Source organism: Leopardus geoffroyi, chromosome A3, assembly GCF_018350155.1.
Source record: "Leopardus geoffroyi isolate Oge1 chromosome A3, O.geoffroyi_Oge1_pat1.0, whole genome shotgun sequence".
Taxonomy (NCBI): domain Eukaryota; kingdom Metazoa; phylum Chordata; class Mammalia; order Carnivora; family Felidae; genus Leopardus; species Leopardus geoffroyi.
In genome coordinates this window covers 83,428,027-83,441,554 of record NC_059336.1, presented here as the reverse complement: position 1 = coordinate 83,441,554, position 13,528 = coordinate 83,428,027, and positions in this window count along the sequence as shown.

The window sequence follows — 13,528 nt, the reverse complement described above, 5'->3', positions numbered from 1 at the left end:
AAATAAATATTTAAAAAAATGTTTTTAAAGACATTCTCCTTACCCAAATTCAGACCCCAAATAAATAACTCAATAAATTAATAAATGAAAACCCACCACATATGAAAAAAATCACCAGATGATAATTAGTATGCAGATGGTAAAGAAATAACTATATCATTAGTGAGTCTGTGTTCTCTTTGGCATTGTTAAGGTTTTGAGGGAAGTAGTGGCAAGTAGAATCATACTTCACACAGACTTTACCAAAAAAGTGGGCTCAGAGGGGGAATCTGGAAGATGAGAGCCAGCAGGAAGAGAAGAGTCATGAGGCAAAACAACAAGATGTGGGCTACCTGGAGAAGAGTGCTAGGTGGGGAAGAGGAGGTGGATCTGGACCATGGGGAAAACACTACAGGAAGCAACAGAAAACGAAAGCTGTCCAGGAAGACAACAGAAGATGAGATTAATCAGAACCACACAGAGCACATTTCCACAGGAAAAATGCCTGGCATTCTGGACGGCCAACAGCTTGCAAAACAACTTAAGATGTGCAAGGATCTGCCAAGGCAACTGGTTTGCAAGGCCCAGCCTGATACTCTTAGAAGCAGCCACAGGAGAGCCAAGTAAGAGTTAAAGAGAAGAGGCTGCATTTCCACGTTCTCCCATTAATGCACTGTCAGGAAAAGTCCTCAGCATTATTGTCCTTGCCTTCAATCACTCCTTAATGTTTCTGCCTAATAGCACTTCATTTAAGTACAAAAGTCGCTGCAGGTACTTCCATCTGATGGTGGCTACCCACACAGACACAGAAGCCCCAGCAAAGCGCCAGACCTTCATCAGGGCCTGTGACCCACATTCTGGTGTTGCCACTCTCTGTGTCTTGGCAATGTCCACATCTAGTTTCACAATGAGATGATACATCAGCCATATCTAAGGAGACTGGGGGACTCCCACCTTGGAAGGTCTTCAGAGGAAGACACTCAGCCTAAGTTGCCCAATCACCCTTTGTCAGTGCAGTGGCTACAGCATGAAATCTTCCAGAGCTCTGCTGCATACTGGCTGGGTGATCTCAGGAGGGTGACTTAACTCCTCTGGGCCTAAGCTTCCACATCCCCAAATAAGGGCACTAATAGCATCTGCTTCATAGAGCTGCTGCAAAGGCTATCTGAGTTGAGGCATATAAAAGTGTTCATAAGACAATCTGGCACAAAGGAAGTTTCAATAAATGTTAGCTCTGATCAATATCATCATCATTATAATCATCACCACAGACAAGAGGCAGGTATGGTTTGCTCAGAAATAGGTTCAAGGACTTCAAACAGTGGTTTTCAAACCTGGCTACTACATGTAAGAATCACCTGCCCTGAATTCCCCCACCCCAAACCAATTAGATCAGAATCTCCCAGATGGTAGTTTTGAAAGTTCTTTGAATGATTCCAGTGTGCAGCCACAATAGAAACCCACTGATACAGAGTCTCACGGCCTATGCATATTTAAACATTATATTGCCAGCTAAAAGGCCTGCCTCTTGGCAGGTGGCAAAGCCCTTGTCTGGGTTTCCCCACGAGCAATGGGAATCTTGTAGCTCCATTTTGAGATGTGAGGGTTTACAGCATTTATGGCCCATGAAGGAGCAACCACAGCCCTGGCTGAAGGAATGTGCCTGTTGGCTTTTCCAGCTGGCAAAGTGGTCCATTTTCAAAATACAAAGAGTAATGCATGCAGCCAAATGTTCCCACAGAACAGCCACCTGTGACTTGCAAACTCTCCTGTCTGGAGCCAGGACACACACATCCCACAAGACAAAAGGTCATCAATGAGCACAAGGGAAAGGACTGTCTTCCCCCATGGTGTAGTAAGGGCAGACGATTCAAACCTGCCCCGACAGGTCATATTAAGGCCACAGGGAGAACATGACTACCGCTCAGGTCTCTGAGTGTGAAGATTAACCTACCAAAAGGTACGAAGTTATATTCAGATTAACCCTGAATCAATGTGACAAATCTAACCAGTTGAATCCTCAGCTATCTTGATGTTGGCAGCTATTTGGCAGTTTTCATTTATAGAATCTAGGAAAATTCAAAATTTCAACTACTTAGACTCCTCAAACCTAAATAAATCCATGAGGCACTCAAAAGATAATCCCCTATTTATTTATTTGCTTTTAATATTTAGGACACTTCTGCCAGAGAAAGACCTCTAAAATCATGTATAAAATAACAGAAAAACCACAATTTAAAAAAAAATTAAGAACACTAAACAGCATTTAAACTCATCATTTATTTCAATTCACATTCTTTTTCCAGCAGGAAGGGATTTACTTAGATGGTGGTGATTACTGAAAACCTGAAAGGAGACCAGATCACCCCAAGCAGTATAGGTTACCATAACCTTCCTGTCCTTGCAGAGAGTGGGAAAGTACAGGAGGGTTCTTTTCCCCTCCCAATCACAGATACCAAAGCCCTTCTTTGCTGACCACTGACTGCTTTTTCACCCCCAAGAGAACCATGAAAGAGAGATAAGCTAGAAAAAAAGAGAAAATATGGGGCGCCTGGGTGGCGCAGTCGGTTAAGCGTCCGACTTCAGCCAGGTCACGATCTCGCGGTCCGTGAGTTCGAGCCCCGCGTCAGGCTCTGGGCTGATGGCTCAGAGCCTGGAGCCTGTTTCCGATTCTGTGTCTCCCTCTCTCTCTGCCCCTCCCCCGTTCATGCTCTGTCTCTCTCTGTCCCAAAAATAAATAAACGTTGAAAAAAAATTTAAAAAAAAAAAAAAAAAAAAAAGAAAAAAAGAGAAAATAATCAACAATGGGCAGAAATGACAAAAGACTTGTTTACAACCTTGGAGTTTAGAATGGAAAACCTTAAAACAGACACCAAAGAATTTAAAATCAAACATAAAAATATTGTATGACAAATAATTGTAGGATTCCAATAAAATGAGGTACCTAGAATAGCCAAAATCATAGAGACAGAAAGTAGAACAGTAGTTACTAGGGACTGAGGGGAGGGGGAATGGGAGTTGTTTAATGAGCACAGAGTTCTGGTTTGGAAAGATAAAAAGTTCTGGAGATGGATGGTGGTGGCGGTTGCACAACAGTGTGAATGTGCTTAAGGCCACTGAACTGTACATGTAAAAATGGCAAGTTTCATATTATGTATATTTTACCACAATAAAAAAATAAAACAGAAAAAAACACTTATCTTGAAATCATAAGGAAATTTAATATTAAAGGAATTTTTGCTTCAGTCATTTACAGAGAGAGAAAGCATGTGAACAGGGGAGGAGGCAGAGAGAGGGAGAATCTTAAGCAGGCTCTACCCTCTCAGTGCAGAGCCAGACACAGAACTTAATCCCATGACACTGAGATCATGACCTGAGCTGAAATCAAAAGTTGGTCACTTAATGGACTGAGCCACTCTGGCGCCCGATTCAGTGATTTTTTTTTTAAACAAAACCAAAAAGAAAAAAAAATATTTAAGAGCCCAAGCTCTCTCTTGAAATAGTGGAAGCAGATCAAAAAAGAAAGATTCAAGGTGAGAGCGACAGATGGAGACAGGAGTCCTGGGTTCAAGACCTCTCTAACCCTAATGAGCTAGGTTACCTTCCTTGGGGAAGTGACTGCATCTCTTGGTTTCCTCATCATTACAACCAGGAGTTAGAGATGACTGCTAAATCCATGCCAATTTCAAAGCCCACTACCTCACTTCTTTTCTTTTGCCTTATTCTATAATTCTGCCTCCGTATTCATGGAAATATTTTTATAGCAAAATCACAGTAGTCACTACAGGCAAATATCAGTATTCTCCTCCCTACTGGTGATAGAGAAGAGGAAAGAATTGGGGGCAATTAGAAAAAAAATAACTTCATTGTCAAACCTGCAGATAAAAAACCCACAAAAACTGCAAACCCCAAAAATATTATTTTTTAATGCTTTACTCCTTTATCAGTAGATATTTTTATCTAACAGAAGTGGCCCCTTTTCATAACTACAGGTTATCTAGTTAGAAGTAACTGGGTCTGTGCCAACCTCTGAATGAGTGGCTGAGACTGTCCCATAAGACCCGGGAGACCAGCAGTGTTCAGAGTTTGTGAACAGCCAGGTAGGCACCATAGCAAAACTTGATGTGTCTCTCCCATCACTGAGCTGTTTCTAAACTCTCACCACTCCTTCTGCCCAGTAACCTTGGCAATCAAGGCCATGGCTTCAAGGGACCAATATCCCAACCATAATTTGCATTGTTAAGTATCTCCTCATATGACTTTGTTCCTTTTAACATTGACTCTAAAATTCTGGAAAGCAGGGACTCTGGTACTCCTTGCTAAGCCCTGTGATATCTAGGGGAAGGTTGGAGTTACAATCAACCAGCTTCTTAGTGCCACAAACCATGCAATCTGCATCTCAGTCTTTAGGCCAGTGGTTCTCACCAAGGGACAATTTGTCTCCTTCCCCACCCAAGGGACATTTGGCAATATGTGGAAATATTTTGGGGTTTGTCACAAATGAGGGCAGGGGAACTACTGGCACCTAGTGGGTAGAGGCCAGGGATGCTGCTAAACACACTACAATGCAAAGGAGAACCCCTACAACCAAGTTTATTCCACCCAAAATGTCAACAGTGCTGAGAAACCCTGCTACATGCCACTGAAAATTTCACAGAAATTATGAAATAGGTTCACTCATCCTTATTTTACAGGTAAAGCCCAAAAAAGTTAAGTAAATTCTCCAAAGTCACCTAACAAGGAAGTGGAAAGGCCAGGAATGGATCTCAAGTCTGTGGGTCCAAAGCCCCACTATCTCTCTGTGAATGAGTGAATGAATGAATGGACAGCAAATAAAGTTAGCCTGCTGCTCTGTTCCAGGGAAGCTGAAGAAGGGCAGACTACACTGGAGGCAGATGCAGGCTGACCTGAGACCACCTCTGGGTAATCACTGTTGATGCCCCAGGCCATATGCTCAGGCAAGCAGGCCTCTCCATCACTGCTCATTAGATATTCCTACCCCAATGGGGTGGGGACAGAGAAGTCAAGAGGACCTCATACCTCTACAACACTGCCACAATACAGCTCCAGGGGGCTCCTGGGGAAGACACAGCTACTACTCCCACATGGTTCATGAGAAAGCTGAGAACTGGGGCCACAGAGCTGCAAATGAAGAAACCACAGGCCAAGAGTGACCGCCTGGGGAGGTGACCCCCACCAGCTGCTTGTTTATTTCAGGAAATGGAGATGGATGGAAGGATAGAGGTTGCAAGTGATCCCCAAGTTTCTCCTTGTGGGAAAGCCAGCAGTCTATTAGCAAATTCTTCTGTTCCTTTGAAAATTAAGCTCATCAGACCCACACACAAGACAGTGGTGGTCTTAAAAATTAACATCTCCCCTCCCCCCAAAAAAGTCTGCTTCACAATACTGAGGTTTCCAAAGACCGATAACAAGTAGTGTCTTCACAGTGAAGTGGGATGGGGAAGGTCTGTTCTTAAAACCTGGTCATGGAGCCCAAACTTGGAAGACCCCTCTCTTCCCGCTGCCTACTGCCCCCTCACATCTTCACCACCCCACTCAGAAACAAGGGCCCACTGTGTTAGGCATTGCAGACTAGTGATCTGGACAGAGTAATTAAGGGCTGCTTCTGTCAACCATTTGTACTAAAAGTCATAAGGATGTTTAACTCCCTCAGGCCCAAGCATTAATTAAATCCTTTATACCTGCTCTCTGATTTTTCTGGAAAAAGACTGCTGGGGCAGAGAAGAAAAGTCTTACGGTACGTCACACTACAAACATTACAATCCATCCGTCAAGGGTTTGGAAAGTGCCTTCAAGGTGCCAAGCCCCTGGCCTGCTGGTAAGGGCCACTCTCCCAGGGAGAAGACCACAGTGAAAAAGATGGATATAAGCCCACAGGAGCCTCCCAAAGACACTATACAGTTACTGTGGGTGTAGGGATATGCCCAAAGCACCCATCACTGGTTCAGCTTTTTCCCTCACTACTGAGTAGAAAAAACAGAACTTATTAAATAGTACATGATTAGTTGTTTTGGGGGTTTTGTGTGTTTGTGTGTTTTATTTTTCTTTTTACTATTAACTAAACTTCAGAGTTTATTTGGATTTCACTAGTTTTCCATTAATGTTTTTCTGTTCCAGGATCTCATCCAGGATAAGTTCCTATATTTGGCCAACTTAGTCTCTTCTCATTTATGTCAGTTTTTCTGTCTTTCCTGACTTTTCATGACCTTGACACTTTCGAGTACTGATCAGGTATTTTGTAGAATACCCCTCAATTTAAGTTTGCCTCAGGTTTTTTCTCATGATTATAATGAGGTTCTAGGTTTGGGAGAAGAACATCATAGAGGTGAAGTACCATTCTCATCATACCAGGAAATGTTTGATATATACATACAACACAACTGGAGATATTCACCTTGATCCCTTGGTTAAGGTGATATCTACCAGACTCCTCCAATGCAAACTTACTATTTTCCCCTTTCTCTATTCCTTTAAAGCAAGACACAGTACAGCCCACATTCAAGGCAGAGTGAGGCATTTTTGTCACTTTCTGCTTTAGGACAGATTCCTCAGTAAGAAAATAAATCTATATCTATATCTATCTATATATATACATTATATATATATATATATATATATATATATTTTTTATAGTGCAATCTGGAAGTCAGAACCTTGGGTTCTCTTCTCACCTGTGTAACCTGGGATGCATCACTTTGCTAAGAGTTACTTGCTACCGTTTCCCCTCTGTAAGAGAGGCAGCATGGCCCTGCCTTCTCTGAATGCCTGCCGAGGAATCAGAAGGGCAAGCTGTGGGAAAAGAGGTTCAGCCCCCATGTTCCACCCAGGACCACAAAGTTACATCCCTTCCATTTCCATACTCTTCTCTTACAGCAGCCACGCATACCACGCAATACTCCCAAGCACACCTAGAATTTGTCCACTTGCAGCCTCTGTTCCACTGGCTAGAAATGCTCTTTCCCTCAGTATCCATAGAACTTTCTCCTTTACTTTGCCTTCCTCTCTGCTCAAACGCCACCTCCCTAGGAAGGTCTTCTTTGACCCTGCTACTTAAAATAACAGTCGCCCAAATGTTCCCTCACCCTGCTGTGAATGTTTTTTTATGACTGTCAGAACTATCTGCCATTTTATTCTGTATTTTTGTTCCTACTGTTTGCCCCCTACACTAAGTCATTTGCTCATTGAAGAGCAGGGACTTGGTATGTTTTATTCCCTCAGTGAAGCCCCAACGCCTAGGACAGAGCCTCGCCCATAGTAAGCTGAGTCTCAAGAGATATTTAATGAATGAAGGAACACATGGGAAACATTTTTTTGTATCTTTAGAATGCTTGGTTGTCCTTGTAGATTCACGAACCTTTGCAATAACTCTACAACATCACACAACTACCCACCAGGCTTAGAACCACCGTGTAACCTATTAGTGACTAAGATAACAACTTTGGAGAGAAATACCTTAGACAAGAAAAAGACTATAATATGGGGACAGAAAAGTGGTTTTATTCACCACGACACTTGTGGTCCATGGTCCCCTGAGCAAGATCCTGAAGCCAGATATGGGTTCAGTAGAAGAATGTGCCATTTTGGATTTGTAATTTTGTAATGTCTCCCATGGATAAAAGAATTGGAGGGGCACGTGGCTAGCTCAGTCAGTTGATTATCCAACTTTGGCTCAGGTCATGACATTATGGTTCACGAGTTCAAGGCCCACATTGGGCTCGCTACTATCAGCTCAGAGTCCCCTTCGAATCCTCTGCCCCTCCTTCCCTCTCTCTCTCCCCTCCCCCACTTGTGCTCTCTCTCAAAAATAATCATTTTTTTTAATTAAAAAAAAAAAGAACGGGAACAGTGAATAACATGTGTATGTATCTGGTTTCATATACACACACACACACACACACACACACACACACACATACAGTTTTCTAACTAATACAAAATAAGCATCACTTAACCAAACTCCTGTAAGGTCATTACCTATGTTAAAGGTTGGCAAATTTTACATATAAAAGGTCATACGTAAATATTTAAGGCTTCATACACCATACAGGAGTCTCTATGGAAACTAATCAGTTATGCCACTGTAGTACAAAAGGGGCCAGAGACAATACATAAACAGTGAGTATAGCTATATTCCAATACTACAGAGAACTGATAGTTACCAGAGGGCAGGTGGGTGGGGGAATGGGTTAAAAAGGTGATGGGATTAAGGAGTACACTTGTGATGAGCATTGGCTGATGTGTGTTGAGTCACCATATTGTACACCTGAAACTAATATACACTGTTAACTAACTGCAATTTAAATAAAAATGTTTTTAAAAAAAACTTTATTGGGGTGCCTGGGTGGCTCAGTCAGTTGAGCTGCCAACTCTTGATTTCAGCTCAGGTCATGACTTCATGGCTCATGGGATTGAGCCCTACAATATCGGGCTGTGCCCTGATAGCAAGGAGCCTGCTTGGGATTCTCTCCCTCCCTCTCTCTGCCCCTCCTCTGCTCATACTCTCTCTCTCTCTCTTTCTCTCTCAAAATAAACTTTAAAAATAATTTTTTTAACTAAAAAAAATTATTTACAAAACAGGCTAGATTTAGTGGGCCATAGTTTGCCCAGTAAATTTATCCCTGATATCCAGGAACTTCTCTTCAAAGAACATCTTTCACCACCCTACTCTCCCCATCTCCCCCCAAAAGCAGCAAGAGCTTCAGAAAAAAATAATAATTATTCACCCCTAGCTAGATCTTCTGACTCCTTGCTCTAGCTAGAGCCACAGAGATTATTTACATATCAACATTTTCTGACACTTTTAAGAGTTATCAAAAATGTCACCAGTCACCAAATGTTTTGTTAATTATTGCAAACATCTTTAGAAAAATGTCCCAGGTTTCTTTCACCAAGTGATGTATTTCAGATATAATTTCAGTTTAATTAATAGGGGATTTCATTGTGACCTGGAGGGTATGAGAACCAGCAGAGTGTCTGTGGTTTGGTTAGGAGAGAACTAAAACCTGTCTCTGCCTGTAGAAGGAAAATTTCACAAAAAAGGGAAGAAAAAAAGCTGGCATTTTTTTCAGCTATGACCATCCAGCCAAAACCCTCATTAAAAGCACCAGTAGAACATCTTGAAAAAACAAATTAAAGGAGATGGAGGAGGAGCTAAGAGGTACAAATTAGGCAGAGGGGAGAGAGGGGACAGGATTTGGTTTATTTATTCTTTGAAAATAATTCTGCTTCTTAGCTGCATTGCAATCTGTGTCTGTGCCATACGTCCTTACAGAATCTTAAACCAACAAAAGCAACAAATCAACAGTATGATTTATTAGGGCCTGCCTGGCACTATACAGCAAAAGGCAAGAGAGAGGGTCTCTGCATTTGAAGAGCCAAGTCTTCCTTAAAGTGGCTTCATTTGAACTTCTTGGCATTCTGAAAACATTTAATCATTTATCTAAGCATTAATGTTCTTTTTCTGAGGGGTGCATTTGGAGGGGAGATGGTTGTTGTTTGCAATTACTAATAAGCAAAGTGCCTCGTCCACATTTCCCAAAACACCAGGTTACATTAGTTTCAGTTTTAATATCCTGCCAAAGGAAAAAAAAAAAAAAGTCCCCAAATATGAAACAAATACAGCTGTCTAATATTGCTGTTCAAATGCCACTGCATTAAATAAAATTCCATGCTGTAAAATTTTGCAAGGTGATAAAACAAAAATGATATAATAAATATAAAACATCTGCGTTTTTTTAAAACAAGACATTTGGAAACCGGTTTCATTTATATTTAAACTTGTTTTGAAGTGTTCCTAGTTTTGAAAAACATCCTAGTTACAGTATATTAGATTTTTTTTCCCAGTCAAAAGATTAAAGAGCTGATGCCCAAATGGAGGAGGACAAGGGGAGGAGAAACCACCATTTTGTTTTCCAGAATAAACCTCGTGTTTGAGTCTTCAGCTGGCTTTCAGTCATAAAAGGGTGGGGGGGGGGGGTGTCAGTGCTTTCCATCAGCAGTGCTGGAAAATGGATTCTCACACACACACACAAAATTCTCTTAAAACAACGTTAAGTTTCTGGCAACAGCTCATATACATATGCCTCAGAAAACAGAGAGTTTAACAGCATTTCTCCCTCTTCTCCATGTGCCTAGGCAGGATAGTTCCTCAAACACGGAGAGAACAATAACACCACCCACCACTTTCAGCTCAGACAGGCTTTGATATGGAGGAGTAGGGTTCAAATACAGGGAATGCCACCTCTACCATCAGGCTGGGAAACCCAGAATCTGAGTGTCTAGGGACTGGACCTACAACAGCTCAAAAAGGGCTCAGATTTCCTTTGATAAACCAAAGGAACAAAGGCAAATGGCATTTGATGGGGGGAGGAGGAGACAAAACATGTGCATCTGCGTGCTACAGTTTTAAGCACCCTCATTCTAGAGAAAAGAATTGTTAGAAAGAATACTGTGAATACCTGAACTCACAGATGGGAAGCCCACTACCACCCACCTACTCAAATACCATTTTATCTACAACACCCATCCTCTGACCCAAAATCCAGCTATGAGGCTGCAAAATTAGGAGCAAGTTCTTTGTTCACTTCATGGCTCAGAGTGGAATAGAAACATCGTGCTTGAAACAATCAAGGGAAGAGAATCTGGCCTGAGGACTGCTCCTAAATGAGTTTTCAATATTAATGTTAGCCAACTTTCATCAAGTACCTTTTTGTGCCATGCATTTTATAAACACTGCCACATTTCATCCTTATGACTCTTGCTATTGTAGGTAATCATTTCTGTCACCTTCCAAATGAGGAAGATGAGCTCCAACAGGTCCAAATAAATAACCCCAGGTCACACAGCTCGCCAGTGGCAGAACAGGAAACTGAACCAAAGTCTGGTTGACTACAAAATCACAACAGGTCATTCTTCAGCATCTCGTAAATGGGAAGTGGGTTGTAGCCCAAAGTTAACACAAAGTTTATAGACTTCAGCCACTAAAAAGAGGACCTTTGAATAGACCAAAATTCCGCTTAACAGAGTAGCTGAAGAGATATGTAATTAACATTCCTGGGGTAAGAATGAATTTGGGACCAGGTCAACCACATGTCAATTAGAACTAGATCATGCCATGATGCACAGTTAATAGTGGTTTGTGTACAACACGTCATTTACACATAAATGCATCTTTAAGACTGCTTGCAAAGAATTCACCCATATAAACTCAACCTTTCCTACAATCTTATTAATTTAATTGCAAACTTTTTCTTCATAACTAGTGTAGAAGCTACCTTCATCCCAATCTCTATTCAATTCACACAGAAATGATTACTGAACATGTTCCCTCAAAACCATCCCACATCCACAACTGTCCACCAAAATTTAACTTTCTCACCTTACATAACATGTGCCATGATGCTTTCTCCAATTACCTAAATAATATGGGGTTTTGTTTTCCCATGGTCTGGGGGTTTATATGGCTGTGACAGATCCTGTGATTTATCTCTGTAACATCCATTGCATACTCCCAATGAGGTTTGAGTGAACTGCCCAGACTCCCAGCTCCAGGACTCTGTTTTAGACTTTCATGGTAATCTCATCTCTCTGAATAATATCCACCCAGGCCTAACCTAGAAAGTCCACGTCTCACAGATGATCCAATCAAGCTCAGGATTCTTGTTTGAAGTTCCTGGGAAGGGACTTTCCCTCTTCCCGGGATGTAAATTAGGAAGCAGGTAGCTCCAGTCATGGCTGTCTGCTTCCTCACAATCAAGAGAGGAACTTCCCTGCCTTGAGAGTGAATGGGAAATGAAATCCAATCCACAAAGGCGAGAGCTCAGAAAAACTAAGAGGAGAGTCAGAACCATGAATGGACTACATATTAAAGTTTGACCTAATGCTACGGTTCTCAGTTACATGTAGCAATTAAGATTTCACCTTCATTATTTAGGCCAATTTAAGCTTTTATTTTGCTTGCAAATAAAAAAATTCTAACGACTACATTGAGTTTTCTAGAGCACTATGAGAATGTATTAGGCAACTTCCAGCACTAAATCATATAGTATGGAGATGATTAAATTAAAGAAGATGGAGGAGGAGCTAAGAGGTACGAATTAAAGTCCAGAGAGCTTACAATCTAATATTATGTGAGAAAATAACACGTAGCAAAATTTACTGTGGAAAAATCCCTAAAGATGCTACACAGTAATTCTTATGTACATTAAAGTTTGAGACTCAATTACAATAACAAACACTTAAACATGTTGTATAGGACATATTTAAACTCATGAATTAACATATCATAGATTAAATACTTCTACCTTGAAACCTACTCCATAAAGAGGCATTCAAGGTCCTTCCCAATCTAACCTCACCCACTAGTCTCACCACATCATGCCTTTATGCCCTAGTAGATGTTGTTTCTATTGAAGTTCCTTTTACATTTTTCTTCACCTGGCATACTCCTGTTTATACTTCAAAGCCCAACTGAAATACTACCACCTGCCTCAGACTCCTAACTCTTCCTAGGAGACTTATTCACTGTGCTCGGGATTCCCATAGCACTTTGATCACATCTCTATTAAGCACTTACCTTGTGGTTTGAGAATTACCAGTTTGTACTTGTCTCTAACCCAGAGACCATTAGCAATTCTAGAGGGAGGGCCTGTCTTATTCACTGTTGTGTCTCTTGCTTCAGCACACGAGGCTCAGAGTAGGCATTCATTCTGTTTTAGGCATAAATGTTCTTGATTCGGTTGACATACCCTAAATCCGTCCACTTCTCCCCATCTCCACTACCCATGGTCTACTCCTGGCTTACCTGGGAGACAGCAAGAGCCTCCTAAATACTCTGTCTGCTTCCATTCTTACTCTTTTCAATTTCTTCAGGACCAGAAGTACCCTCTCAAAAATCAGGAAAAAAAGCACCCCTCTAACTCAGTAAGTTAGAAAAACATTTCCTCTCTAGTCTGATACAACTTACTAGGAAATTACTGAAAGAGAGGCCTTTCCTCTTCACTGGAGTTACTAAATTGATAGAATAAAAGTCTGGAGCTAGCAGTCTTTGGCACTGCACTGGAGAAATACATTCTTGACACTGAAGTCAACCAGGAAGAAGAAAGATGGAAAGGGCACAGATTCCTGATTGTGTTGTTGGACACCTGGGTCCAGCCATACCTGAAAGCATTATCCCCTTCTAGTTACCTGAGCCAATTAAGCTACCTTTGTGCTCAAACTAGTTTGAGTTCTATTACAGACATTTACCACCTAAGCATTTCAGGTTATATATTACTGCTACATGCTAAAAGTATTAAAATATGACTCAAGGGGAGTGTTTCTGCAAAGAGCTAAACTACAGAGGGCTAGAGAGAGACTTACTGGGTCAGTATAGGCCTAGAGGCTCCAATGTGTGTAATTCAAACCCATTTGCAGAATCTGTTTAAATTAGGACTCTATACTATTAAATTCTGTCTTTCAAATTCAAATGAATAAACCCCAAATTGCAATACACTAATTCACCTTTTATTTTCAAAATGCTTTTGTCATA